The sequence below is a fragment of the Parus major genome, chromosome 3, assembly GCF_001522545.3.
Source record: "Parus major isolate Abel chromosome 3, Parus_major1.1, whole genome shotgun sequence".
Taxonomy (NCBI): domain Eukaryota; kingdom Metazoa; phylum Chordata; class Aves; order Passeriformes; family Paridae; genus Parus; species Parus major.
Window position 1 is genome coordinate 25,824,245 of NC_031770.1, and position 16,235 is coordinate 25,840,479.

The 16,235-nt window shown below is 41.1% G+C and overlaps 1 long non-coding RNA gene across 2 annotated transcripts in view; it reads right to left on the reverse strand.

Moving 5' to 3' along the window:
* Positions 1-7,961, reverse strand: part of LOC107201091 — a 91,249-nt gene extending 83,288 nt beyond the window's left edge. Inside the window, exons 1-2 of one of the 2 annotated variants that reach the window (XR_001520000.3) lie at positions 7,637-7,961; positions 1,090-1,147 (exon numbers count right to left, since the gene is read on the reverse strand). This is a non-coding gene — a long non-coding RNA (uncharacterized LOC107201091). Of the gene's footprint in view, positions 1-1,089; positions 1,148-1,778; positions 1,928-7,636 lie in introns of those variants that run through there. The other variant, XR_004496797.1, reaches the window with a different exon arrangement.
* Positions 7,962-16,235: the final 8,274 nt, after the last annotated feature.

Below are 16,235 nucleotides of genomic sequence, written 5' to 3' on the forward strand. Positions count from 1 at the left end.
CCTTTGCTTCCCCAGCAATGCTATCGTGGTTCTGTAACACTCTTAGTCTGGTCAAAGGCTATGTGGGCCACAGAACCAAGGCAATGGCAGTGTTTATGAGAGCTGGAAGCAAGATGAGGATGAGAAAGATGAGGAGAGACAATATTAGTCATCTACAAAATAAAGAGCTAGGAGGGCAAAATTGCTGAAGGGTAGATAGAGCTAGTAGTGCAGAAACACCGTCAATTTCTTTTTAAGAAAAGGGAAGAGAAAATTGCACATGCTCAAAGAAAAGTCCTTGAAAGTACCTGACAGCCAGCTCTGACTGAAGGGGAAATAGAAATTAATTTGGAGCATTAATTTTAGATCCAGCAAATTCTTATCCTGTTAACCCCTTTTGTTTAGTAAATTCCCTTCCAAGTGTTTTTCCTGATAAGGAATTTCAGGGTCCAATCTCACAGGAACTTGTAGGACTGGGATTTTATCTAGTGGGCTCTGCTGTTGGCCGTTTCAGCTGGCGGAAGCCATAGTAGCTGGAAACACCGAAGTACATCTGTGTCTACACTTTATATATGTTCCTATTCTTAGTTTGAAGTCATTGCTGAAGTTCTACACAGGAGGTCACGATTTCAGCATCAGATACACTATTTTCCATCCACCAGCTAGAACCTAACAAACATTGCCTTAAATAAATTTGTGCCCATGCCAAATTCAAAATTAACTTCCCAAGCCAAGCTAGGGTTGATGGGATGGGGCCAAGGGGCCCACAACTCTGCTATTCAGCTAATGGAGTAGTCTCAAGCTGCCAATCCAACAAGGGAGACTTTTTTATTTAACATATACATTATACAACGTGTGCAATATTTTCCACATTCAATGAGAAGACTTTATTTATAAGCTGCCTGTGTTGAAATGGTCTCTTATTACAAGGAAGCAGCAAGCCAGGTTGAGCCTGGAAATGAACTCTCATTTTCTCCTTCACTGCAACATTCAGTGACATTTTGCTCATTCACTCCAAAAATATTTTACAGATGGGTTTGGACATTTAGGCCCTAGAATAATGAGTTATATTCACAAATCTTTTCACCTTGTTCAGTCTTCATTACTTACCAGAACAGACAGTGAGATACCGATTTTAAGGAATTCCATCTATCTTCAAGAGGAGTACCTATAGTGAAGATATACAGATTCATTTTCAGCCAGAAAAGTGTCTTTTGTCTTCACTACAGTTTCAAATGGATCAACATTTTGCAGATAGGTTTCATATATAATTTTCAGTCTTTTCTACTAATGGAAAATTGAGTTAGATACTTTAGAGTTTCAAAGAACAGGCCAAACCTTCACATCTATGCTGACTGCAATATGAATTGATATAAAAATAGTAAAAACTATGTCCATAATTCTGTCTTCATTCATGGGCCTGGGATATTTTCTCTGAAAATTCCTAGGTCCAGATTCACCTCTGATGTCAGTCAAATTTCTCATCACACAGGAAACTAGTCGATATCAAAAAAGAAGTCAGTGCATGTATGAAATTTTTGTAATGCTCTGCAATAATAATTTATTATGTAAGCCTTTGGGATATCCTGCAAGTGTATATATAATTAAAGTGGCCATTCAATTTCTAGATTCTTGATCTCATGTCAAGTGCTTTTGCTACACCTAAGACATTCAACAGATGGTTTAGAGTAACAAATTCCAGAAGAATTTTCTGAACTGTGAATCCTGGTCCCACAGAAGCATCATCTACCAGCTTTGAATTAAATATATATTCCTTACTGAGAAGCATATTTTCTAACCTCAGTATCTTCTCTGTGTTTCCTATTATTGGATTTAAATTACTTCTTGCTTGGAGAGTTCTCACAGAGCCAAGAACCACTGGTGGCTGTGAACACTATTTTGTCTATCTGTCATTACTCAGGTACTCTCCAAGGAATCCATGGGGCGATTACATAAACCAGTGCATTGTCCTGTGGAGATAGCAGATATCTCTGAACAAACCAGTTGTGCTGCAAACATGACTAATTCAGGCTGATAGCTTTAATTCAAGCTCTGGTACAACCTTTCCACTCCAGGAGAGACCAGATTCCACTCCACTGTTGCAACAGATGTTTGCTTAACGGAGGATGTACATTACCCTCAGCAATTGGTGCGTAATTATTCAAATGCTCTATAAATGGTCACTTTTTTTAACTCTCTCTCTGATCAGGGAACAGAGACTAATTAGGAAAGAGGAACAATTAGCAACCAAGGACACTTTTGAAATAGGCCTACAGAGGAAAGAATCTTTTGTTTACATAAAAAAAAGTCACATTGTAGGCAATTAAAATTAGAAGAGTGTCAGGGGAGTTTTAAAATGAAAGGCTGTGGAAAGAGCACAAAAATTGGAATGACTCATCCTCTCCTGGGAAAGCAATAAAAGCTCTTTATCCTTTGAAAAACCCCTAATTTAGTTCTGATATCAATAAAATTCTAATATGAAACAATGACTTTCCAGTTGCATTTCAATAATAAAATCCCATTTATGCAAAATAGACAAGAAGACCACAGGTAAATACTTCTTTCCATGCAAATGGTAGTACAGTACAAGGACTGACCTTGTACTGTCTGGGTTTAAACACTGACAGCATGGGGTTTAGGGTCTCTTGGTACTTGAGAAAAGACAGAATGACAACAATATCAATCTGTCAGTGGACACAGGCTGAGTGAGATCAGAGCCACTGGAGAGACAGAAAGCACAAAGAAGCGAGGCAATTTGATGGTTTCAGATACATGGAATCACAGAATCATTAGGCTGGAAGAGACCTTCAAGATCAAGTCCAACACATGCCCTAACACCTCAACTAAGCCATGGCACCAAGTGCCACATCCAGTCTGTTTTTAAACACATCCAGGGATGTGACTCCACCACCTCCCCAGGCAGACCATTCCAATACTTTATTACCCTTTCTGTAAAAACTGTTTCCTATTATCCAACCTATATTTCCCTTGGTACAGCTTGAGACCGTGTCCTCTCATTCTGTCAGTTGCTGCCTGGAGAAAGAGACCAAACCTGCCTACAGCCACCTTTCAGGAAGTTGTAGAGAGTGATAAGGTCACCTCTGAGTCTCCTTTTCTCCAGGCTAAACAGCCCCAGCTCCCTCAGACATTCCTCACAGGGCTTGTGATCCAAGCCCCTCACCAGCCTCATTGCCTCCTCTGGATGTGCTCAAGTGTCTCAATGTCCTTCCTGAACTGAGGGGCCAGAACTGGACACAGAACTCAAGGTGTGACCTCACCAGTGCTGAGTACAGGGGAAGAATGACCCCCTTGGTCCTGCTGGCCACACTATTCCTGATCCAGGCCAGGGGCCATTGGCATCCTTAGCCCCCAGGGCACATTGCTGGCTCATGTCCAGCTGGCTGTCACCAGCACCCCCAGGTCCCTTTCTGCCTGGGCACTATCCAGCCACACCATCCCCAGCCTGTAACATTGCAGGAGGTTATTGTGGTTCTACAGGATTTGACACTTGGACTTATTAAACATCATCTTATTGGACTCTGCACATCATTCCAACCATTCCAGGTCTCTTTGCAGAGCCCTCCTCCCTTCCAACAGACTGACATACAATCCCAGCTTAGTGTCATCTGCAAATTTACTAATGAAAGACTCAATACCCTCATCATGTCATCAATAAAAATATTGAACAGAACTGGCCCCAGCACAGACCTCTGAGGAACACCACTGGTCACTGGCCCCCAGCTGGATGCAGCACTGTTCACCACCACTCTCTGGGCCCGGCCATCCAGCCAGTTCTGAACCCAGCACAGAGTGCTCCTCTCCAAGCCATGGGCTCCCAGCTGTTCCAGGAGTGTGCTGTGGGAGACAGTGTCAAAGGCCTTGCTGAAGTCCAAACAGACAACATCCACAGACTTTCCCACATCCACCAGGGTGAGTCACCTGGTCATAAAAGGAAATCAGGTTGGTCAGACATGAGCTGCACCTCCTAAACCCATGCTGGCTGGGTCTGATACCCTGGCCATCCTGTAAGTGATGACACTCCGTATAAACTGTTCCCTAATCTTACCAGGTACTGAGGTCAGGCTGACTGGTCTAGAATTACCAGGATCCTCCTTCCTACCCTTTTTGTGAATGGTCACATTGGCCAGCTTCCAGTCATCTGGAACCTCACCAGTGAGCCAGGATTGCTGGTAAATGATGGAGAGCGGCTTCACAAGCTCATCTGCCAGTTCCTTCATCACCCTGGGATGGATCCCACCTGGTCCCATAGATTTATGAACATCCAAGAGGCTCAGCAGTTCTCTGACTGCCTCCCCCTGGGAAACCATTCTGCTCACTCACACCATCTACCAACTCAGAAGAACAGAACTCAGAAGAACTCCTGAGGACAAGCGGTCTTCCCACTAAAGACTGACGCAAAGGAGGTGTTAAGCACCTCCATCTTCTCCTCATCTGCAGTTACTAAGTTCCCTCCTGCATCCAGCAGAGAGCAAAGGTTGGTCTTACCCTTCTTTTACCACTAATGTATTCCTAAAAACATTTTTTATTATCCTTTATGAAAGTTGCTAATTTAAGTTCAAACTGAGCTTTGGCCTCCCTAATTTTTTTCCTACATGCCCTAGCAACCCCCTTAAATACTCCCTGAGACACCTAACCCTTCTTCCTAAAATGATACATCCTCTTTTTAATCCTAAATTCCATTGAAACTTCCTTGCCCATCCAGACTGGACATTTGCCTCATCAACTCATCTTTTGGCACACAAGGACAGTCTGTTCCTGTGCCCTCAAGATCTCTGTTTTGAAGCATGTCCACCTTTCCTGGACTCCTTTGTTTTTGAGGGCTGCTTCCCAAGGAACTCTCTGAATAAGTCTCCTAAATCGGCCAAAGTCTGCTCTCTGGAAGTCCAGCATAAAAGTCTTATTGATGTTCCTCCTGATTTCACCAAATATCAAGAACTCTATAATTTCATGATCACTATGCCTCAAGCAGACTCCAACCACCACATCTCCCACCAGCTTATCTCTATTTGCAAACAGATCTAACACAGTCCCTCCCCTGCTGGGCTCACTCACCAGATGCAACAAAAAGTTGTCCTCAACACACTAAAAACTTCCTGGACTGCCTCTTTTCTGCTGAATTAAGTCCCCAGCAGGTGTCTGGTAGGTTAAGTTGCCTACAAGAGCAAGGGCTGGTGATCCTGAGACATTCTCCAGCTGCTTATAGAATACATTGACCACCTCTTCTTCCTGGTTGGGTGGACAGTAACAGACTCCCAGTAGGATGATGTCTGTCTTGTTGGCCTTCCCCTTAATTCTTACCCATAGGCATTCAACTTCATTGTCATTAGTTTCAATACCCAAGGGATCAAAAGCCTCCCTAATATAAAGGGCCACCCCTCCACCTCTTCCCCCTTTCCTGTCAGCTCTGAAGAGCTTGTAGCTATCCAGTGCAGTGCTACAGCTATGTGAGTCATCCCACCACGTGTCCATGACGGCAACTACATGATAGCTTTGCTGTTGTACCTTGGCCTTCAGCTCTTCCTGTTACCCATGCTGTGTGCATTGGTGTACATTCACCTCAGCTGGGCTGCTGATTCCACCCCTAACTCAGGCTTACCACCCTTGGGCCTGCTTCCAGAGAGCCCAGCTGCATCCCCCTGCCCCTTCAAACCAAGTTTAAAGCCTTCTCAATGAGTTCTGCCAGTTCATGAGCTAAAATCCTTCTGCCCTTAACAGAGAGATGGAGCCCATTCAGTTCTAGCAGGCCACGTGCTGTGTGATCAAAGGCCAGGTTGCCCCATGATTAAAGAACCCAAAATTCTGCTGATGACACCAACCCTTGAGCCACTTGTTGATAATGTGGGCTCTCCTATTCCTTTCACTGTTTTTCTCTGTCATCAATAAGACTGAGGAAAAGACTACCTGTGCTCCTGCCCTATCAACCACTTGACTCAGTGCCCTAAAGTCCTTTTTCATTGGCCAAACACTCCTCTTTTCAATCTTGTCACTGCCAGCCTGGAGTATGAGCAGAGGGTAATAATCAGAGGGCTGATTCAGCCCAGAGAGTCTCTCAGTAATGTCCTGTAGCCAGGTCCCAGGGAGGCAGCACACCTCCCAGTGGGATGGGTCTGGTCAACATATGGGGCCCTCTGTTCCACTCAGAAGGGAGTCACCTACCCTTCTTTTTAATGTTAGAGATGGTGACCCATCGGACAGAGAAAGTGTAATTGGGAGGCTCACTGGGAAGATAATTTTCTTCTACATCATCTGACTGACCCTCTAGATCCAGGGCCTCATACCTATTCTGAAGTGGCACCTGGGTAGATGATGGGGGTTGGGAGGAATTTTTATTACCTCCCCGAGGAGAGACCCATTTCCACTCCCCTTCGTCTACTAGGTGTCCTCCTATTGCCTGACAGTGGGAGGCATGGGAGTTCTCTGGCTCCTAACGGGCCTCCTTCCAGGGTGGAAGGGCAGAACTCCAGCAATCTATTACCCTTTCCCTAATACTCCTTAGTCTTTAAACGTTTTCCCTAACCTTGGCCACCAGCGAAAGGAGATCACTCACCTGTCCACACTAGAAGGAGGCTTCTCCTGCAACACCCCGTGGTACCATTGACAAGCTCAAACACTCTGAAAGGGTTTCAAGCACAGAAAGGGGTCTGGACAGACACATCCTTTTTGGAGGGTTCTATTTGGCTACATACACTTGTACTAACTGCAGATTTTGATAGGCCAAAACCCATTACTAACAAAAAAACCCCCAAAGCCAAGCAACCAACAGAAACACAGCAACCAACAAACTAAAAACCCCACTAGCAGGAGGAAATCTACAATCCTGCCTGCTTATCTTGCTTGTGTGAGCTGCTTTGCAAATTGTCCTGCCACACCATCAGAGATGTACCACGCCCCTGTCTGCCCACTCCTGTTCACTGCGCTCCCTAGAGTCTTCTTTTAATCTCCCCGTTGCTCGCTGGAGGAAAGCCCCATCCTGAGCCAGAGTGGCTAACCTGAACCAGGTGCTGGACAAGTGTTGTTTCCTGCAGTGACTATATTCTTGAAGCAACTGGTCACAGAACTTCCAAATTAAAAAAAGAAAAAAGAAAAAAAAAAAAAAGAAACTGGAGGTTGATTAATTTCTCAAGCCAGAAGATGTTACCTTTGAAAATCTTGACCACAATGTTTTGACAATACTTGGCGGACTTAAGATACCAAACCTCAACCAGAAACACTTAATAGGTAAATTAAACAGAAGAATTAAAAAGAATCAACAGAATTGCTAACAAGTGGTTCAATTTTACCCGTTTTGGTAAAAATACAGGGCTGGCTGCCGATTTTGAAGATTGTGAGATCAACAAATAGTAGAGTTAAGCACTGGAGTAAAGAGGAATATTAGACACAAGAAAGCATGCTTCAAAACATGCAATTTGTACACTATGGAGAAAACCATAAATTAAGGCATGCCAAAAGTAAAGCCGGAGTAACAAAGGACAAATGTGACTTTGAGAAAAAACTTTCTAAAGTAGTAAAAAGTAAAAATAAGAATCTATTTCTAAAATATCACAAGCAGAAAGCCTGCCAGAGAACCTTTAGGGTTAAAAATCAGAGTCTAATAGGAGCACTTGCAGAAGTACAGTTAGGCAAAAAAACTACTTACCTGTGATTCATTATTGAGAAAATTACAGAGGACTCTTTTTTTTTTTTTTTTTTTTTTTTTTTTCAGCAGAATGACATTTTCAAATTGAAAAGTCAGGAGAAAAGTTCTTAAAATAGATCACTAAAACAGTAATAAAATTGTCTGGAGCAGGTGACATTTGCCCAGGAGTCCTAAGGAAATTCCTGTACAAAATTCTCAAGCTACTAGGTGGTACAATTTACAGTCTGAATGCGGGATATGGGGTTATAACTGTTAAAGTTGCTAAGGCTTATGCTCAGCAGAAGGCCCTGTGGGAAGGCCCAGCTGCAGGCTGAATGGCTGGACGTCAGCTGTGGGGGGAGAGGCAGTTAGGAGCGAGGACAGAGGCAGCTGAGTGACAGCTGGAAGTGAGATTGTGATTGGCTGGAGGAAAACGCGGACAGCGTGTGAGCAGGAAGCTGACTGGGTGATAGGACACATGGAGAGTGGCACTGCAACTGAGCCAGCCAATGGGTGCCCTTCTTCTGTTAAGTTCTGCTAGACCTCGGTTTGGTTTCATTTATGTCAGGTGGAAATTAAAAGTATAAAAGGAGAGTGATTTCTGCAACAAAGGGATCTCCTTCAGATGCATAAGGGTGTCTGTGTCTCTTTGTTCCCCATTGCTACATCTGAACATCTGTCACTACTATAGCAAGGGAAGACAGCAAACATAGACACTGCTTTACAGAGTAGGCATTTGAGAAATTTAGGAAAGTACAAATCAGGAAGCCTGATTTGCTTATTGGGAAACTTGTCAGGAAGAAATCTGAGATCCCAGTTACACATGTATAGGGTTAATCTGGGATGTCTGTCACTCTATCGGGAATGGCGAGAAGAACAACACAGGCTCTTGTGAATTGAACAGGAGAGTGAGGTTTATTACCTCAGATCTTCTTTCAGAGACCAACACGTGAAAGTACAGAAAAGTAAAACTCTTTTTGGTTAGTAAACACATCACCATCATTGGTCAGTGGGGTACACCACCCCTCAACCTTCTCTTGCAAGAAAACAAGAGACTGACAAACAGCACCTGCAAGGCTGTTTTCTATCTCTGAGGACTGTTTTAATTCCTCCTTATGAATTCCCAGGCCACTTTCTCAGGCGAGATTGAGAAAATTATGCAGCCTGCTATTCCACAGGCACTGTGCTCCCTGCTTTTGCTCATAGTTATCATCCATAGGATGTCAATATAGGTGCCTTCAGCATAGGAATGAAATCTGCGTTTCTGTTCAGATTCTTTGAAAAAGCCAATGAGCTGAAAACAGTGGTGCTCAGTAAAGGCACATGAAGAAAATAGCATTTTAGGAATTATTAGGAAAGGAATAGAGAAAAAAATACAAACAAAATACACAAACAATATTATGCCATGGTTCAGCACCTCAGCCCACCTGCGCTGTGCACACCTTTAGCTCTTACATCTCAAAAAATCATGTGACTGAGCAGGAAAAAAGCAGAGAAAAGCAAGAAGGATGGTGAGCGGTCTGGAGTGACTTCTGGAAGAGAAGAGAGGAGAGGAAGTGGACTGTTGTCAGTTTGGAATAGAAATGACTGATGGAAGATATGCTAGGGTCTTCAAACCATGTCTGGAATACAAAGGTTAATAGAGACCCATTATCTGTTATTTCTCCTGACACAAGATCCAGAGGATGCCAAAGCAAACTCCCAGGCAGCAGCTATAAAGCAAATAAAAGGAGGAACTTATCCCCTATGGGATTTATCGAACATTAATTGCCATCGAATGTTGTGGAAAGAAGAAATCTCCAACTATAAATATGTTCAACAAACAATTTGACAAATTAATAATAAAAAATAGAAGTTCACCCAGGGTTATTAAACCCATGGATACAGACTTTGGTCATGAAGGTCCATGGGAATACAGTAAAGACTGTTGGGGTGCAGAAATTTTTAGTCGAAATGCTAAGACTGCATGAATGGAAAATGAGGGGGTATGTCTGTGCTTGGAAGCACCAGAAAGAAGAGAAGAAAAAGGAAGATATGAATTGTAGGCACTGGTGGCACCCAAACTAGCAAATACTCAAATTCCTGGCACATCTACATGCAGTTTTCCAGGACAGTTGAGATGGGAAGGCTTCTCAGGAAATTATCTAATCCAGCCTCCTGCTCTAAACAGGGCTATAGCCAGCTGAGTTTTTAATGCCTCCACAGATGAAGATTCCACAACCTATCTGTGTGAGCCATTCCACCATCCAGTGTTTGATCACTGACACAGAGCAAGAGTGTTTCTTTATGTTAAAATGATTTTTTCTGTGTTTCTGAAGCTTGTGCCCATTGCTTCTTGTCCTCACCGGGCACTAGTTCCACCACCTTTTTAACTTCCCCACACACACACATTGATGAGAGTCCAAGCCTTCTCCAGGCTGAGCAGTTCCAGCCTCCCTCAGCTTTTCGTCATATGTCAGGTATCCCAATCAGCTTTGTGGCACTAAAGGCCTTTCTTCTGACCAGGTTTCAGACTAAGTTTTGCTGCCATGTCCCTGCAATGGAACTTCAGTCCACATCACAGTTGAATGATCTCTGGATTTGCCTTATTCAGAGCACAAGCCTATGGCTGGATCCAGTACAGCTGGTTTTAGGTGCCTCCACTGTCCTGCCTGTTTTCCTTCCCTACTGTCATGCAGAGAGCCCCTCTCTCAGTCAAATGGGCATCTCCAGTACAATGTACCCAGTGTGCTGGAGCTTCCCTCAGTGCAAATACAGTATGAAAAAATTCGCAAAGAAAAGGCTTACAGACCTTTACCTGAAATGGCTCTGAAAAGCCAGTGCTGCCACCCAAAACACAACGCTACATTCTAGCAGAGGAAACCAGGGGAGCTCGGCTGACAAAAGCAGAAAGGTCTAGTTGTGTTATATTTATTGCAGCCCACACAAGAGCAGCAAATAAAAGACACAGCAAAGTAATGGGGGACTATAACAGAACTTCAGCTTCCAGTGACATAGCTGAGAAATAGGTTCCCTGTTTTCACACATGCCTCTCTTTATACAGCTTTTATTTAGGCAGCAAAGGTTTCTCAAAATGGTTTGCAATTTTATAAGGACCCATTGAGGTAAGAACACAGACTAAAGTATTTGCCAGATCATGAAATGAACTTTTTTTACACTCGGACAATAGGGAGTTTTAAATTCACACTGCACTTCAAGTATGAGTTATTTAAACTGGGAAAATCTTTTTAAACTTCAGTGAAAAAAAAAAAGTGAGATTCATTATATATAGTGCAAAAGCTACCAACTCATATACATGACATCAAGTCGTATATTATAGACATGAAGCTTTTCACGTTTTACCGAACGTCATAAGGTTTGCAGTTCCCACATTGTGTTTCAGTATTTCTGCCAAAATTGCCAACAAAGAATGTGTCTTTAACTTCTCTGACCCTATTGTGTCAAAAACATCTCTCGTGCACCCCATACTGTATCTTTTAGACCTACTTAGTGTTCATTTCTAAAATTTCAGAAATGCTCAATAGGAAAACCTCAGAACACACAATACAGCTTCTTTACATCTGGAACCATACATCAAAAATCATGGCTATGAAAAAATATTCTGCAATTTTTTTCCTCACAAATTTAATGAAAGAACTATTAGTATTTCCACCAAAATAAGCTGGATATTGTAAATGGCTAAAAAAAGAAGTAACAGAGCTGATAAAAATAAATAATTTTTGCCATTTAATTCTTTGGCAGGCCTTAAATATCTTCCAAGAAGAAAAGGCAGAGCTCATCAATTCTAATATTGAAATTGAAACTTTATATTGATTAGTTTATTTTATTCACTCCATAAAATTACTTTCTGTTTAGATTCTGATTTACAGCCACCCTTAAATATTTGTCTCTTTACTCATTAGGCATAGCTATAAAGAAATTATTATTCCAAAGTAAGCACGTAAAAAGTCAGTAATTCTTGCCTGTATCTCAGTTCAACAAAATCAGATATGAAACAAGTGCATTTCCCTCCTATTAATTAGTGCTGTGTATTCCTATTCCTAATTTCTTTTACCAGCCTTATGGATGTTAGAAGAAGAGCTCTGATTATGATCCAGAAAATATGTTGGATTTCCTTCAGGCAGAGCCTTCCACTGTGATCCTCCCAAAGTGCCATCTACTCTATAAAAGTACTTATCAACACAAAAGCTCCTTAGAGAAGGTAAATGCTTTCCTTTAACTCACAGAATAGGCATGAATTGAGCCACAGGGGCAGAAGAATCCCTTCCATACCTGAATTTAAAAATAAAGAAGATGCTGAAGATGCATTGCTTGCAAAAGTTAGCATGATGGAAATAGTTCTCTTTTATCATTGAGAATAACTTACCACTGACCACAGATTTACAGAAGAATATAGGATCTGACATAGAAGTTGACACTTGTGTTTGAAATGCAAGCAGGTTGACATTTGGTAAACTTCAACCAGTGACAGATAGCAAATGGCTGGGATTTACAGTTTGGCCAAAGATTGTCAATCCTAAGAGCAAAGCTCAGGAGTGCCACAAGTTACCCCCTGGAGTGTGCAAAGATTGTCAAGCAGATGATGTCCCCAGAATATGTGTGCACTGAACTCTCTTATCCAGAACACCATTTCACTGTATCTGATTTCCTGCTTTGCCTCTGCAGGCACCTTGTTGTAGAGGTAGGGTCACACTCCATCGGCAGCACCTGCTGTATTCTATCCTGTTTCAAAAACAGGATGTACGCAAATATCAAATTTCTGCACTATCAAAATAATAATATACACTTTAACTTGCTATAGTTTAAAAGCAAGCCCTTGGCTGGTTCTGTGAACAGTTGGTGGACATCAAGCAGTGAGGCCATTTAATCACTGACAGTGAATCAAATTCACACAAATTTCCAATGCAATGTATTTACACAACCTGTGTTTTAATTCCTGTTTACATAAACGCCGTAGCAGTTAAGCTTGCTCATTAACAGAAAGAATTCACACAAGGCACAAGGACAAATTTCCCACAAAGCTTTCTATTTCCTTTATCAGATCACAGTTGCAGTTATACCAAGAGTGGCATTCGTTCTAGAGTCTGTTTCCATAATAAATACTTGGGCATGCAGGTTTTATTGTCTTGACTGAATCACTGACAGTGCCAGGAACATCCTTTTTGTAGTTTTTCTTCAAAACAGTTAAAGACAACAGCTTGATAATGCATGGAAGACATCAGACAGATGAGCTCAACTCTTTGAGAAAGAAATTGGCTTCTCTACAAAGAATTATTTAACTCCTCAGTAAGGAATGAACCTACTGTGCTAGATGGCTTTCTGGTATACAAATAAGCTTACTCTCTTTACCAATGTCCTTCATCCTACCAATGAAAGCTGAACCAACCATTTCTTTGTATTTAAGATATCTGTGATTCTTTCATATTTTTCCATTATTTCCAGGAGTTTGGTTTGAGACCTATCATAAGCATGCAATTACAGAGAATGTACCAACACTCAAGCTTCTTTTCTCTTTTGTTTTGTTTTGTTTTGGTTTTTAAATTGGATTATAAAATAATTATTATCAATAAGCCTACAACAAAGACTGAAGAAAGCAGACAGTTATGGATGTCCAAAATACATACTGCTACATAACCTTACAAATTTAACACAGAAGTCAAGACTAATTTGCCTTCCATTAGAAGGCTCTCTGGCCATGTGCTAAGGTCTGGTGATACACAAGGTTTTTAAAAATAAAAGAAGAACAAAGTCTGCCCAGGATGAAAAAAGGTATCATCACTCAATCAGCCCCTGTGTATTCTCCATGTAAATGAAGATGATTATGCAAATTATTATGAACATTAGCAGGCAAAGAGGTAAAAAGTGGGATTCATCTGATACAGGACAGAAGCAGGATTTCTGGCACCCAAAGGCATGCAAGGTTTACTCACTATCTATACTACTTTTCCTATTTCTATCTTATTATTGTAAAAGAATTTTTTTTTTTTTTCTAGATATGTCTTTCCTACTGAGATCCACAAAGAACCAGGTGCCCCTCTAGTGCAGAATGCCCTCCAAGACAATTGATATACCAGATAAACTGCTGATGCAGCTGAACTCTGCTGCTGGAAATCAGCATGCATCTATCAGAGCTGGAATGATATTGTTTCCACAGTTCATTCTTTTGGTTAAAATGTAGAGCTCAGTTAACTTCCCTTTCAGAACAGGTATGATCGATGTTTCTATCTATCATAACACAGAAATCAGGAAACTCAGCCTTCCTATCATTCATATTATAACATCTGAACAATTTTTCCACTGGCTTTGAAAACGAAGAATTATCAATATGTTAGCAGATTATGGACTGTGGATGCATGTTTATCCATGATGACTACAGGTTTGACAAAAGAAAAGTGCAAGCCAAGCTTTATATCCAACTCTGCTATGAACAGCCACAGTATGTAAGACTAAAATTCCATCCCAGTACCTCCTCACACCCTTAAAAACAGCTAGCAGAGATGCTTAACAGGACAGTTCAAAACACAGGTAGGAACACAATGAAGCTTTGTCCAATTTACTAAATTCTGGTGAAGTTTGGTGATTACCAAGTCTGCTGGTATTTTTTTGATTTTAGTTATTTTTTTATTATTTTTTTTATTTTTTTGCTGTAGTACAACCTAGTTTCTTATAGAGTCTTTGCCAAACACACCTTGGAAAATATTTTTTTCTGAAAACTGAATTCAAATTGCTTAACCTCTTTACTTGGTCACCTAGATGGAGAGATAAGATTAAAATGTCTTTCTCTGTGAAGCATCTTTGAGATATTCTAGGCCAAGTCTCCATATAAATGTACTTTATTAGATTATCAGTATAATTTTTGATAGGGCTTCTGTCTTTCATTTTATTCTGAAGGCAGTAAGCACGGTACTTCTCATATTCCATTGTGTGGTTTGTTTTGTCAGACAAAACCTGATATCTGCTTCCCTACTAATATCATCACACTGTCTGAATGTATTTTAAGAGCTTGTGATACTTGGCAACGAGTGGGTTTGCTTTTGTTGTTGTTGGGTCAAAAAGTAGTGCATTTAATTTAAACGTTAGAACAAGATGGGATTTATCTGATCAAAAAATCATACAATAATAGAAAGGGGTATATTTCCTTTAAAAAACAGGGACCTCTTGATATCTTCTCAATGCCAAAGGTTTTCATCTGTTTGAATGACAGCCACATACTCCCATTACACTGACTTAAACCAATAATTAGAGCAAGGAAGCTGGACAAGGGTGCAAAAGCAGATTTTTTTGGTGGCTGTCTGTAATACATTTAAACTTGTGAATGAAAGAGGGTGACATGCCTTCAGCAACCAAAACACCAGCAAAAAATCAGGCAAAAATATCCTTAAAACATATTTGCAGAACAGTGTTAAAACAATAAAAAATTACTGATGCGTTTTTACTGGAATGTGCCAATAGGAATTTAAGCCTTTCCTTGTCAATGACACTGATTAATGGAGCATGTCCACGAGGAGTGCTTGGTATCCTTCAGCACCTCAGCCCAAAGAAGTATTTCCAATCTGGGTCCCCATCACTCGACACCAGCATGGCTTCCCCCACCCATTGTGTGTCACCAAGCCCAGGCCAGAGCAGATGGCACAGGCTGGGTCTACAGGCCACTGCTCCTGCATCAGCACTGCTCACATGCTTCCCAAACTAGGGCCCCACTTCTCCTTTCCATCTGATTCAATCTGACATTTCCATTTAGTAAAAGAACATATGCAGGAACTTCACCAAAAGTTTGAACCTTGCAATAATTTATTAGTGGTGACAGCAGCATCTGGGGTTTCCAGAATATACACCCCAACATAGTCACATATTTCTGCAAAAAGCCACCATCCTTGAATTAAAGTTTTGTGTTTAATGCTCACCTTTACAATCACACCATGCCTGACACAGGTACCTGGGCATGGCTTGCTCTTCTGAAAGAAACATTTTAAGCATGTATTTTTGTCTTTGATGTTTTTCTCTCCTCCCCTTTGGGTAGTGGCGTATGTTGACTCTCCTCAGATTTAACAGCAATGTTATATATATTGAGATTCTATCTGGACAAGATATGAACAGAAATATTATACACAGCTAAATGAGAAAACACTGATTTTTGTGTGAGCCCCTGAAGGCCTACTTTGTCTGTACAACAGTTTGTTTTACTTTTTGTAAAATTAATTTTGGCTGTAGCCAGATTGATGGTGATTATATTTGAAATCGCTCCCACAAATCTTTCACATAAACACATCCTTAATTTAGGATCTTTAAAATTATTTGGATAATTAATGAATTTTCTTATTCATTAGCAGTCGTTGCTATAAGATCAGCAAATAATCTGAAACATTCCTTGTTTTAGCAGCCCTTGGGTGCCAGGGTTTGCTACTGCTTTAAATACATTCATACTAGTTAGAAACCTACACAGCTTTGAGAAAAAGAAAAAAAAATCGAAAAAACACCTCAAGTAATATCAGATGTCTTATTAGCCTAAACTATGCAACCTGAGCAATGGCCAAATTTGCAGGTTCTCCTTTTGCCAAATAACAACAAAAGCCAACAAAACCCCCACCCTTAAACAGATTTTTGAAGTTTGATACAAAGT